At 41.0% G+C, this 12,182-nt stretch overlaps 2 long non-coding RNA genes across 2 annotated transcripts; one reads left to right on the top strand and one right to left on the bottom strand.

Annotated features, from left to right (window-relative positions):
• Positions 1–320: 320 nt before the first annotated feature.
• On the bottom strand, positions 321–11,786 carry LOC310832221. The gene is made up of 3 exons (XR_014558165.1): positions 11,318–11,786; positions 931–1,445; positions 321–675 (listed from the first exon to the last, which is right to left on the bottom strand). It is a non-coding gene; the product is annotated as an uncharacterized lncRNA (long non-coding RNA).
• On the top strand, positions 4,888–11,389 carry LOC310832237. Its single transcript, XR_014558186.1, has 3 exons — positions 4,888–6,153; positions 10,020–11,082; positions 11,188–11,389. It is a non-coding gene; the product is annotated as an uncharacterized lncRNA (long non-coding RNA).
• Positions 11,787–12,182: the final 396 nt, after the last annotated feature.

Below are 12,182 nucleotides of genomic sequence, written 5' to 3'. Positions count from 1 at the left end.
AGCCGGTCTAGCGTTAAGACGTGGGCCTGCGCGCCCAGAGCTTGGAAATGGAAACTAAACTTCAATAAAGACTTTTGTATATAATATCCACTGGGCGTTGGTCCTCTGTGAGCTGGGACCTAGCGGCAGTCCTGACAAGTGCATTTCCCCATGACCAACAAAAGCAGAATATGGCTGTCGCCTTATATACACTCCTAGGCAAGTCCTACTAAACTTAAGTTTTACTCCTGAGTAAACATGCACTGCAAATCATGTGCATTCTTAACTTATAGAGAAGTTTTTAAAATGTACAATTTGGATTGGAATAAGTGGGCAGCAGAATAGGACAAAGTATTTATTCATGCTGTGCATAATGAATGCATGGTACTAAAAAGCCACAGGATGTGCTCATGGTCACTGGCTTATAGGGGAATCAGACAAAATCATGGAGGAGTGGTCTGCCCAAAGGAGAAGTGATAGATCCTTGTACAAAGGCAGTATGTCTCTGAATTCTAGTTGGTGGGGAGCAACAATTGGGGAGGGCTGTTGCTGGCTTTCCTGGAGGCATCTGATTGGCTACTGGAGGAAGAAAGGCTCTTGGCTTTTGGTCTGACCCAGCAGGAGGTTTCTTGGTTTCTTATAGCACATAATTTGTAAATCACATTTGCACCCCCAACCCCCCACCCCGGTTTTAGCCTTACAGTGGTGCCTCGCAAGACGAAATTAATTCGTTCTGCGAGTTGTTTCGTCTTGCGATTTTTTCATCTTGCGAAGCACGGATTCCCTGGGTATTAACGGTTTTAAGAAAAAGGAAACAAACTCGCAAGATGTTTTCGTCTTGCGAAGCAAGCCCATAGGGAAAATCGTCTTGCGAAGCAACTCAACAAATGAAAAACCCTTTCGTCTTGCGCGTTTTTTGTCTTATGAGGCATTCGTCTTGCGAGGTACCACTGTATTCACTTATTTGGTCTTCTGTTCTTGCTCAAATACTATGTGGTATCTGGCCACCCTACTACAAAGTAGTACTACAAAATCACACATTACAAAGATCACTAATTTTCTATACTGTGTATAGAGATTTATTTATTTGGAACATTTGTGCCTCGCTGTTCAGCCAACAAGGCCACCGACAACTTAAATGCAATCAAAGCAAGATGGTCCCTACCCACAGGCAAAGGGGGCAGGGAGGGAAGAGGAATATCAAATCTCAGTCACAAATCACTAAACAGTTGTTCCTATGTTGACCAGCTGGCACAGTTCAGGGGCTGGAGGTGCCTGAAGGAGCTGGGCCTCCAGCAAAGCTCTACCACTGATGGCGGCCCCAGATAACAGTTGTGGGGAGAGGAGGCCTGAGGGAGCTATCCTGTCACAGCAGAGCCAGTGGAGGGAGCTCTGCTTCACAGCTCTCACGGAAGTACTGTAGTTTGGATACTACGGGCTCCTCTGCAAAGCTGAAAGCAATTGCTCTGTGAAATAAATAAAAAATTCAGTGTGTAGAAATCCTTTCACTATGTGTCTGTTTTGTATTTAAAGCTTCACAGCCACCAAGTGCTAATCAGCTTGAAGCATGCTACAAATCTTTCATAACATTATTGATATAAGAAAGAAACATCTCATGTGGGAAAAATAGACACAATGTTTCCTTAAGAATTAAAAATTCCAGCACTCTCCATATGCAGCTCTTGCAGTTTATTCGACAGTTTCAGATGGCTTTGTGTTGTTGTAAACAAAATCTGCCCTTATTCCTTTATTGGAGAACCTTGTAGGTTCTCTATCGGTAGGAGAAAATAACAGAGGCCAACCAGAGAATATTGAGAAGCAAAGCAGCTAGTAAGCCTGATCTTTATGAAACTGTTGCAACAGGGTGCTCCACCCATACGCAGGAGAGAGGAGGAGGACCGCGAACAATGTGTGCTTGCCATTTTGAAATTCCCTGCCCTGGAGCTCAAGACCACCCCCACAAACATCATACCTACATCACAGAAAAGGGAAATTTCTACAATAAAAATTTGAATGTTGTTTTTCCTCTCTGCCAGGTTATCTGATAATGCCTTATCTGATTGCCTTTCCTGGTAGTCTGGCCATTCCTTTGAGATGGTGATTACCCAATTCCTGAGACAATGGGAAGCAAAGACAGACCACTGAATACATAACAGTGAAAATACATTATTCCTTTCCACTTGGGATAATCTTGCCATAAATGCCCAAAACTAGCCTGACTAAGGAGTGGTGGAGAGGTATACTTCTGAATATTCAATAATTCTATAACATTTGCAGTATCAGATTGAGGTCTGATGCTTCACATCAACAAGCTGAAAGGATTTACTCCATGACTTTATACTTTCCTTAATGGTAAATATTAAGTAGGGTAGACAAATTGCAACATTGAGCTATTGTAGTTCCCATGCCAATATTGTGTTATTTAGTCGTTTAGCCGTGTCCGACTCTTCGTGACCCCATGGACCAGAGCACGCCAGGCACTCCTGTCTTTCGCCATTTAAAATTCCTTCTTGCTCCCTGTCAGTGGAGGCTTGTTCTTAAGGGGGACTGGGGCACTGCTCCACCAAGCTCAATTGTTTCTCGGCTGTCCTCCAACAGCCTGCTTCTTTCTTACATCCTCTCTAGGGTTGGCATGAGCAGTGAGCTCTTTCCTCCTCAGTCTCAGGGCTGCCTTTGCAGAACTCAACGAGGGGAGAGGGGCATGCCCCACATGTCCAGGGGAGGAGAGGGGCAGGGAAGCTGCTGCTCAGGCTCCTTGAGTGTGCCAGGTCAGACGTGACCCGGAGGCGGAGCTGCTGCTGTGACTGGGAGCGAGGTGCACTGCGGCCACCCACCCTCCTGCTCTCTTCCCTGGGTCAGGCCTAACCTAAGGACAGAGCTGTGGCCAGCAGAAGCACAGCAGCTTAGGTCAGCTCCTTCTCCCACGGAGCCAGGCACCAATGAGGGAGCCTGCTGTGGGGGCAGCTTTTTGTGCCCCCTGCCACAAATTTGTGCCCCCACGGCCCACACATGCTACACTTCTGGGTGGGGACAAAACCAGAGTTACTGTAGTTGGCTTCATCCATGGGTGTAGCCAGGATTTTTGTTAGTGGGGGCAGGCCTTTTGTTAGGGGGTCAGAACCTCAGTTAGCTATGTATTTTTATTTATTTTTATTTATTTTTACTTATTTATTTTTATTTATTTTTATTTATTTGGCCCCCCTTGGCCACATCCATGGCTCCATCTATCATAACATTTTGGAAATGCCCTGACCCACCCACCCCAACACTGATGTTGATTTTCTGAGATATCAGGCACTCAAGTCAAACATAAAGAATCGCTGCTGTTTCTTTTTGTGTAGCCTGTTTAGACTGGAAATTTGCCTCAGTTTTTTATTCTCTAAGGAAGGTTCTGTAAAGTGCAGGATAATGTAGTAGCTCACAGCATTGCAGGATGATCCCAAGAAGCTCAGTTAGTTGGGGACATGGGCATAGCCAGGGGGTGAAGTGGCCACCCCTAAATCAAGTAAATAAATAAAAATACAGAGAGTTTGATATTCCAGATGCAATCACACTTCTTCCTTAGAGCAGCCTCCTATTCATTTATTTCTTGTTGAAAGATAAAGAAGTGTTTTGCAGAAACTAGCAACAACCTTATATATCAAGAAGACACATGTAGTTCATAGTAACTGTCTTTCAGGGCAGTTTGTCTAGGAACAAAAGCAAGTGTTGCTATGAACACTGACTAGTCACTAGAATAATAAGATGAAAGCTGGAGGTGGGGTTCGGGGTGGGGTTAGTCTTTCTTTAAACAAACATGTAAGTATGGATGCCAAGAAGAAGAAGAAGTAAGACAAGCGTTTCTGTGGGGGAGGGAGTTTATTGACTGCTCAGATATAAGACTCACAACATCATTTTATAACCAAAGAAAGTGCCTTTATGTGACCATTAAAACAAATCAACTGGAATTACCATATTTTTCGCTCTATAAGACGCACCAGACCACAAGACGCACCAACTGCATAATCAAAAAGGCCAGTAAGTTACTGTGAGACAAACAGAGGAAGCTGTGTCCTTTTCAAATCTGTCTGTCAACAGTCACACACACCAAGCATAAGCCACCCATAACAGACGTTTTCCTTGATAAATGGGAGAACTGTCTGATAATCAACAACCATATAATTTTATCCAGTAGTATTAGTTTGATCTGACGGAAACTGCACATTTCCCGAGAAGTACTGAAAGAATGCTTCATTTAACTACAAACCCCCAAATCTGGGATCCCATCAAAACTGATGCTTGGCAAAAGTTTTGCAGCAAAACCCTCACATTTTGTAACACCCCATAAACAGAGTAATTGATACATCAAACCGGGGTTCATAATTAATATCCGAAACCCAAATTGTCCGATTCACTCCAAACTGGTGCCAAAGTCTGGCAAAAGTTTTGTAGCATTTTGCCAGACATTGTAGCATTTTTGTAGCATTTTGCCCGACAAACCAAGTAAGTGACAGGGGTCATAAGGTCACCCCAAAACCCAACATCGCCTGATTCACTCCAAATCAAAGCCAAAGTCTGGAAAAATGTTTGCAGTAAAAACTGCATGTTTTGCAGTGCCCCCCAAACGGAGTGGTTCCTAGCACATCAGGAGGAAGAGTCAAGACAACCAAAAGTGGATAAATAGGTTGTATTTATTAAATATAACAACTTGAGGATCGGCAAAACTAGTCAGATTCGACCAATGTAACCAAATCAAATTAAGTCTGGGCAGATGTGCTTGTTCACCTCTACCCACAAACACACAAGTGCTCAAACAGAGCTCTTTGCAGATCCTTAAGAATCATGTCACAACCCAAATCAGAAAGATGCATACCACCAGGTCTATACAACTGTGGGGCACAGAACATAATTCTTACCAATGAGGGATATAAGCACCCACATTTTCAGACACAAACATCATTGTAGAATGATTAGCTTTATGTCTTGCCCATCCACCTTCTTAGGAAGGCTGCCCCCACTCCATAAGCACCTCTACAACATTCCAAACCAAACTATGATAAGCTCAGGAATAAGGAAGCGCAGCTGATGGAGATATTTAGTGATCTCAGCTGAATTTACCTCACCAGATTTTTATCCCCAAGATGGATGACCAGAATATCAGGGTTAGGGTTAGGGCAGGGGATAGGTAGATGTTCAGGGTTAGGGTTAGTGCCTGGGGTTTTTTTCATGCTTTTTAAGCTTCTAATGATATTGCTTCATTTTTATGAGACTGGATAATTCCAAAAAGTAAGCAAACTACCTGAAACGTAGCAAAACTAAGAGAAATGTGAAAACCAAAAGTGAGATACCAGAAACCCAACAAGGAAGGAATTCATGAAAAAGGAAAATCGCCAGACAGAGACTTCAATCAAATCATTACCAAATTCACCAGAATCCCAAAACCAATTGAAAAGAAGCAGAAATGTGAGAAGCAGAGGAAATACCACCAGAAACCCCCAACAAGAGGGGGAAAGTAAATGGCGCAGAAACCCCAAAGCCAGTTAAACCTTAGTTTTGCATGGTGTGGGGGTGATTTCGCTTTTCCCTGAGATGTTTACTGCGTGGGTTTCTTGTGGTTCTATTCAATTGGTTTTCTCATCTTTGGTGGATGTGGTTTGTTTCTGTTGTTTCTGGTTTGTTTTTGGGATTATGTTGAATTTTTTCTGTGGTTTTCGTTTCATAGATTCTTTTATATAAATTACGATTGTGAAATATACTCAGAGTCTTGTATGTATTTCATGCTCTTTATTGCCCCCCCCCAACCTCAGGCTTTTATATACATTATTTACACAATGAGTCCCGTCTGACTAGCTAACTCTGCTTCCCTCTTGGAGCCTGATTGGCCTGCAGGAAAAGACCAATCAGTTGTTGCATTCTAGGATCCAAGGTTAGTACATAACAGATTGGGTGCTGGAATTATGGTGAGTTTGTTTCATTTCTAGGTTTTTTTGGTTTTGCACCTTTGAGAATATTAATTTGTATGAGATCTGATAATCCCAAGAATAAAAGGAAAACCACCAGAAATGAAGCAAAACCACCAGAAATGTCTAATGACCATTCCAACAATGAAGTCAACCACTAAAAACACAAAAACCTACTGAAAAGAAGCAGAAGAACCATGTAAAAGCAACATCAATGGAAACTGACAAAGCTACGGTTGAAAAAAGAGTAATCTGGGACGCAAGCAAGGCGGTTATGAGAGGGTTTCTGATTCAACACAATGCAATAAAGAAGAGAACTCAAAATGAGAAAAAAGATAAAATTTTGGAGAAAATAAAAGAAGGAGAGAGGAAATTAAATGTGAAACCAAAGTTGCAAGAGATTCTGAGAGAAATAAAGTTGTATCAAGTACAATATATGAAAATGATAAATCAGGAAATAGAATAGAAAATCAAGCAGATGAGACAAAAGACATTTGAATCGGCTAATAAATGTGGGAAACTGCTGGCTTGGCAGATGAAAAAAAGACAAAAACTTAATACCATTACAAACTTGGAAGTGGAAGGAAAGAATATACGGAATCCAGTGGAGATTAGAAAGTGCTTCCAGAGATATTTTAAACAACTTTACACACAAGGGCCACAGAAAGAGACCGACATAGATCAGTTTTTAAGAACAAATGGATTACAAAAAATCTCTCAAGAAAATAAGTTAATGCTGAATTATAAAATAACAGAGCAGGAGGTGGAAGGTGCCATCCAAAATATGCAGTTGGGCAAATCTCCAGGACCGGACGGTTTAACCTCAAAATATTATAGATCTTTGAAAGATTGGTTAATTCAACCACTAAAGGAGGTTTGTAATGAAATTTTGGAGGGGGGGAAAGCGCCAGAGTCGTGGAAGGAAGCTTATATTACACTTATACCGAAAACTTAGTCTGAAAAAACACAACTTAAGAACTACCGCCCCATATCCATACTTAATGTGGATTACAAAATTTTTGCAGATATTTTGGCCAAAAGATTGAAAAAGGTACTTGTTGAGGAGATACATAAAGACCAAGCTGGCTTTCTCCTGGGTAGACACTTGTCTGACAACACGAGAAATATAATTAACATTTTAGAGAAGCTGCAAGTGAACATTAACACTAAGGCAGTTTTGATATTTGTTGATGCGGAGAAAGCTTTTGATAATATTTCTTGGAGTTTTATGAAGAAAAATCTTCAGGGGATGGGGGTTGGTCAAGGTTTCGAAAATGGTATAGGTGCAATTTACTCAGAACAAAAGGCCAAATTGATAGTTAACAACGTGGTTACAGAAGAATTTAAGATGGAGAAAGGGACACGACAAGGCTGCCCAATTTCCCCATTGCTTTTTATTTCGGTCCTGGAGGTTTTGCTAAATATGATTAGAAGGGACCATCTGATCAAACAGTACAAACTTAAAGCGTTTGCAGATGACTTAGTATTGACATTACAGGAGCCAGAATCTAGTACTAAAAGAGTATTAGAATTAATTCAGGAATTTGGTCAAGAGGCAGGATTTAAGTTAAACAAGTTAAAGACTAAGGTTCTTGAGAAAAATTTAACACCGATTGAGAAAGAGAGGTTTCAGAAGGAGACAGGTTTAACACTGGTTAAGAAAGTAAAATACCTGGGGGTTAATATGACTGCTAAGAACTTAAATTTATTTAAAGATAACTATGAGAAATGTTGGTCAGAAGTGAAAAGGGATCTTGAAATATGGTCAAATTTGAAGCTTTCCTTGTTTGGTAGAATTGCTGTTATAAAGATGAATGTATTGCCAAGAATGTTATTTTTATTTCAATCATTGCAAATTTTGGACAAAATGGATTGTTTCAGGAAGTGGCAGAGAGATATCTCTAGATTTGTCTGACAGGGCAAGAAGCCAAGAATAAAATTTAAAATATTAACTGACGCAAAGGATAGAGGTGGATTTGCCCTGCCAGACCTTAAACTTTATTATGAATCAGCAGCATTTTGCTGGTTGAAAGACTGGCTGCTTCTTGAGAACACAGACATTTTGGACTTAGAAGGTTTTAACAATATTTTTGGGTGGCATGCATATTTGTGGTATGACAAGGTTAAAGCTCATAAAGCTTTTAAAAATCATATTGTCAGGAAAGCATTGTACAATGTCTGGATCAAATATAAAGATTTGCTGGAAAATAAAACCCCAAGGTGGTTATCGCCAATGGAGGCTAAGGCTGTGAAAAGACTCAATATGGAGTCCAAATGGCCGAAATATTGGGAAATTCTGGAACAAGAAGGAGATACAGTGGTGCCCCGCAAGACGAATGCCTCGCAAGACGAAAAACCCGCTAGACGAAAGGGTTTTCCGTTTTGCAGGCGCTTCGCAAAACGAATTTCTCTATGGGGTTGCTTCGCAAGACGAAAAAAATATTGCATCCCCCCACGGGTTTTTTCGCTTTTTTCGCCCTTTTCTTAAGCCGCTAAGCCACTTATCAGCTGTTCCGCTGATAAGCCGCTTAACAGCTGATCGCTGGAAGCCGCTTGACAGCTGTAGCGCTAATCCGCTAAGCTGTCAATGGGCTTGCTTCGCAAGACGAAAAAACCGCTAGACGAAGAGAATCGCGGAAGGAATTCTTTTCGTCTAGCGAGGCACCACTGTAGACTGAAACTGCAGAGTTTTGAGAAATTAAAGGATAAAGTGTGAGACTGGCTTCATTATTACCAAATAATGGAGGCTTACAAGTTGGACAGGAAAATTGGCTTCCAGGTAGAAAAATCAAAATTGGAAACAGAACTGTTAGAACCCAAAACTAAGAATTTGTCAAAAATGTATAACTTGCTGTTGAAATGGAACACGCAGGATGAAACGGTTAAATCAGCTATGATTAAGTGGGCACAAGATATTGGTCATAACATTATGTTTGTTGACTGGGAACAGTTGTGGACCACCGGTATGAAATTTACGGCATGTAATGCCCTAAGAGAGAATATTATGAAACTGATTTATAGGTGGTACATGACCCCAGTCAATGAAGAATGAAGGTACATTCTTTCACCTTTGTTGGACGTGCCCAAGGATTAAGGCTTTTCGGGGTAATTATCTATAATGAAATAAAAAGGTATTTAAATATACCTTCCTGAAGAAACCAGAGGCCTTACTCCTGGGCATGGTCGGCCAATTGGTGCCAAAGAAGGATAGAACATTCTTTATGTACGTACAACAGCAGCAAGAATACTCATCGCAAAGTATTGGAAGACACAAGATCTACCCACCTTGGAAGAATGGCAGATGAAGGTGATCGACTATATGGGACTGGCAGAAATGACTAGCAGAATCCGAGACCAGGGAAGAGAGACGGCGGAAGAAGATTGGAAGAAATTTAAGGACTATCTTGGGAAATATTGCAAAATTAATGAATGTTAGAATGATGTTGGTTTAGAAAATTAAGGGGTTTTTCAGCTGTAATGATTAAGTAAAAAGAAAAGAAAGGTTGAAAATTAAATGAAAATTAAGGGAGAGGATTTGCTGAATTAACAATTAGAAATTGGAATACAAAAAGCGGAGGTATGAGGTCGGGGAAGTAAGTTATAAGAAAATAAGGGAATGAAACTTTACTTGTTTTTAAATAGTTTTTAGTTTTGTGCTTTGTTTTTTATATTTGTTATTTTTTGTGTTTGTGTTTTGCTTTTATTATTTTTTTATATAATCTTGGAAATCTCAATAAATATCTTTTTTTTAAAAAAAGAAGATAATTAGATGAAAATATGAAGTTCAACATGTTATGATATAAAACTAAGATAAAAACAATGAGGGTAAGGATTTGCTGAATTACCATGTAAACTGGAATACAAAAAAGGGAGGCGCGAGGAGGTCAGGAAAATAAGTAAATGAACCTTAAAATATGAAAAGATTGATTTGTTATTAATTGTGTTTTTCTACTTATCATCTATTTTTATGTATTTTGTATTTTTCATTTGTATTTTTGTATTTTTTCTATTTTTATCTTTTCTCTTTTTTATTCTGTAATTTTTTCCTGTTTATAAAATCTTAATAAATATCTTTAAAAAAAAAGGAAACTGACAAAGAAGCCAACCAATCCCAAACAAAGCAGATTCACCAGAAACCCCCAAAGCATTCAAAAGTATTACCACCAGAATGCAAAAACAAGAAAACTTCTCAAAAGAAGCAATAAAGCAAAAGTCCAAAAAACAAGCTAAACCAATGGAAAAGAAATGAAGCCAGCTGCAAACGAAGCACATTCACTAGAAACCCAAGACTAAGTGAAATCTAGTATGCTATGTTGGTTAATTTCTGTTGCTTGAAGTGCTTTTGGACTCCCATAAATTGCATGCTTGTTGAGTTTCTGGTTTTGCTTTTTAAAAACTGGTTTCCAGTTTCTTATGGCATTGCTTTGTAATTGGTGGCTTTACTGCTTCTTTTTTGTTTTCTGCTGATTTGTTTAATTTGGGGTGGTTTTGCTTGTTTTTTGCATTTAATTGTTTTGCTTCTTTTACTTTGAATGGTTCTGCGGTTTTGGGTGAGATTGTTTCTTGGTTTTCATGTCTCCTGGTTTTGCCTCATTTTGGGAATATTTCTTGGTTTTTGTGCTTCTGGTGGTATTTCTTCAATTTTATGACATAACCAAGCCAAAACACCAGAAACACAGAAACAAATCATAAAGAAGCAGAGCTACCAGAAATCCAAAGCAAATTAATCAGAAATCCAAACAACCTATGAAGATGATGCAATACCAAAAGAAACACAAAAGCCAATTAAAAAACTGCTAAATGAAGCAACACCACAAGAAACAAAGAAAGCCTCATGACCTACAAAATGAAGCAATAACACAAAACACCACAAAAAGAAGCAAAGCGTTTAGGATTAGGTTTGGGTAAAGGTTAGGGTTACATTGAGAGCTGGGTTTGAGTTGGATTAGGATTAGGAGTTAGAGTTGGGGTTAAGTTACAGTAAGAGAAGAACAGCAGCAGGAGCAATATAATTTTATTATTTATACTCCACCCAAGTCACTTGTGGCCGCTTTCAATAAAAGATAAAAACATGAGCGCACTCTAAGTGAATGCTCATGAATGTAGAAACTCTTACTTCCCATAGAATTCCCAAAGAAGACCTGGGAATTGTAGTTACAGATAGGTAGCCGTGTTGGTCTGCCATAGTCAAAAAAAAAAAAATCCTTCCAGTAGCACCTTAAAGACCAACTAAGTCAGTTCTTGGTATGAGCTTTCGTGTGCATGCCAGCTTCTTTGCAGAGGGTTGGATTAGATGACCCTTGGGTTCCCCTTCCATCTCTACTAGGATGCTCCCTGTCTCACTCTCACTCACTCACTCACTCACTCACACACTCCTCTCCTTTTCATGGCAGTTTCACCTTTTTCTGCACTCCTAGCTCGGAAGGGCGGAAGAGGCTGTGCTGCCGCCATGTAGGGCGAGGGCAGGGGGTACCGGAAGGAGGTGGCACCGGAGGAGAGGCAAGAGGACAGGAAGGGGAGGGAAATGGGCGGAAGAGGCTGTGCTGCCGCCATGTTGGGCGAGGGCAGGGGTACCGGAAGGAGGTGCCACCGGAGAAGAGGCATGAGCACAGGAAGGGGAGGGAAACGGGCGGAAGAGGCTGTGCTGCCGCCATGTTGGGCGAGGGCAGGGGTACCGGAAGGAGGTGCCACCGGAGGAGAGGCATGAGCACAGGAAGGGGAGGGAAACGGGCAGAAGAGGCTGTGCTGCCGCCATGTTGGGCGAGGGCAGGGGTACCGGAAGGAGGTGCCACCGGAGGAGAGGCATGAGCACAGGAAGGGGAGAGGAAAGGGCGGAAGAGGCGCTGCGACGTTGCGCCAGCACAGACGTGCCGAGCCGGGCTTGCCCTCTCTCTTTCTCCAGCCCACTCTCTCTCAACCCCGCTCTCCCCAGGGGGCAGCTTCGTCCTCAGCTGCCTTTCTCCCCCAGTGGCCTTCCTCTTGTGCCCCTTGGCGGAGGGATGGTGCGGATGGGCCGCAGAAGTTTATATACAAGAATATACATACCTAGATATAGGTGTCCGTTTGTAAATATATAAAAATAAAATGGATACATGTATATGTGTGTGTGTATATGCAGTGCTTCTTTTCTAAAAAAAATGATTGGGGGTACTCTCATTTTGACTCAAGAAAATCACCATTTTATAGTTCAAACCGGGAAAAATACAGTAAATGGACAAAAGTATTCACAAAATGTTTTAGGAGTATGCATTCCCCTGCGTCCCC

Source organism: Podarcis gaigeae (genome assembly GCF_964106915.1).
Source record: "Podarcis gaigeae genome assembly, chromosome: 15".
Classification (NCBI taxonomy): domain Eukaryota; kingdom Metazoa; phylum Chordata; class Lepidosauria; order Squamata; family Lacertidae; genus Podarcis; species Podarcis gaigeae.
Note: the sequence above shows the minus strand (reverse complement) of the source record. Positions and strands in the feature narration are given on the sequence as shown.